The following is a 2,323-nucleotide window of genomic DNA, read 5'->3' on the forward strand; positions in this document are numbered from 1 at the left end:
TGCCATTTATGGCACTTCGCGCACGGTGCAGAGGATGGATCCCCCTGAGAACTCAGCCGCTCAATGTTCTGCCGATACTCGGAACTATAGCTCTTCTTCTTCTTCCACGGTCCCTGCCGAGAACCACTCTGAGAACCAAAAGATACTGGCCTCTTCCCCTGTACCTGTACAACCTCATCTCCTCGAAGGTCAGTCTCAACTATGGTGGCCTTATCCACCAGAACAAAAAACTCAAGGATCTACAGCATCCCTACAAGATGAAGGATGTCTTTCCTCAGACCCTTCTTGAACCTCCGAGCCTTCTCGTGCTCATTCGGAACTAAGTATGGAGCAAATCGAGATAACTCGATATATCTGGAAGCATATCTCTGCACCGACAAAATCCCCTGCGTCAGGCCTGAAAACTCATCAGCCTTTGCATCCCGAGTGGAGATCGAGAAGTATCTCTCGAAGAATACCTCCTTGAAGCGGCCCCACGTCATATCAGATGAACCAGCTCTCAGCCTCTCAAGCAGACTCACTGCTGTCCACCATTGCCCTGCCTCCCCAGCCAACTGGAAGGTAGCGTACAAGACCTTCTGCTTCTCAGTGCAGTGGAGGACTCCCAAAATCCTCTCGGTCTTCTCAATCCAATCTTCTGCCACAATCGGATCCGGTCCTCCCGTAAATGTCAGAGGGTGCATGAGTGTGAACCTCTCGATGGTACACCCCGCATCAGTATGAGAGCTCTCGCGTCTCCTGACACTCCGCCCAATTTCCTGAATCACCTGTCTCGCCATACTACGAGACACAAAAGGAGACTCATCGCTTGCCGTCTTCTCGGAGCCACTCTCCAAGTTATTATCCTTGGGCTCCATACTGAAAACAAAATAGGAATCTATTAGAATCCCTACAAAACATACAGTTAACACAATGATCTACACTAATCGTGTTAACTACATTCTGCCAGGTCTAAGTTTGTCCTGTCACACCGACACGAAAGCCATCAATGATCTGCCCTACTTTTACTGGAATCGTCATTCCAGGAAAAACACGGAATACTATCGACAATCCCGGGTCTAGCAACCGAACAACCTTTAACCAACTCTACCTATATCCACATCCTATACTCTGGTATGTACACATCAATACTCCTAACCAAGTCTATAAGACCTAATAACCTAGTCCACGAAAAATCAAGGATTTTGTCGCGGATGTTGGCAGCCTTGTCGACGAAGTCTAATATTTAAAATTTTCTAGACCTCTCGGCATCTCTTCATCGACGAACCTCTGAATTTCATCGACGAAAAGTCTACTACCTTTGTCGACAAAATCTGGCTTCATCGAAGAAATCTGCAGAAATTCCTTTTATATTTTTCGGGTTCTTATAAAGATTAAGTGCCCAGAGAGAGTATGTGCAAATAAAATGTACTAAATAAAATTTTTTCCTCAAAAATGGTTTTGAAATAAAAGTATGAAAGAGAGTTGGAGAGACTTGTATAAAAGATTTTGCCCCAAAAGAATGGTTTTATCAATTAAAATTGGTTTTGGAGGAACTTTGATTAACAAAGGTTTAAAGAGATTTTGGAGTTAATTAAAGTTGCTAATCTAAGTTATGGAGGGGGTATTTATAGATTCTCAGGAAATCTGACCGTTGAGGGACACACTTGGTATTTTGAAAAAGTTCAATTAAAAAATTAGTGACGTTTTAGCCCATAAAAAATTTTCAACCTGATAGGTTCGATCGACCATATTGAAAAGTTTGGTCGACCATGAAACTTTTGAACTATAGGTTCGGTCGACCATCTCAGGACGATTATGAACCCCTCCATGGGTTCGGTCGACCAAGACAAGGTCCGTTGATCGTTCCTATAGATTCGGTCGACCATGGCCAATTTGAATTACAAGGTTCGGTTGACCAAGTAGTTGGAGTGTCGGACACGTGTTGGTTCGGTCGATTGAGGACACTGCGTTCAATTCAGAATGGTCAACTAAGCAAAGTCAACATGTTGACTTTTGACCAGTTTGATCGACCGAGGCATTTATGCTGCCACGAATTCGGTCGACCGGGTTTGGTGCGATCAACCGAAGCATTTATACTACCAAGGATTCGGTCGACCAAGCTTTTAAATTAAGCCCAAAAATCCAATGTCGGTTGACCGAAGTCTGTTTGTGCCCCAAATTTGACCCTAAATTATTTTTAAACCTTTTGTATGATTTTAGTCTCTTAGGAAAAGGTTTTTTGTGAAATGTGTTGATCCCTAGGGTCTATCTATGGTCATTCTGAGCATTTTATCCATATCATGCAGTTGCATGCATTGTTACAGACCAGAAATATGAAAAT

The sequence above is a fragment of the Malania oleifera genome, chromosome 10 (assembly GCF_029873635.1).
Source record: "Malania oleifera isolate guangnan ecotype guangnan chromosome 10, ASM2987363v1, whole genome shotgun sequence".
NCBI lineage: Eukaryota > Viridiplantae > Streptophyta > Magnoliopsida > Santalales > Ximeniaceae > Malania > Malania oleifera.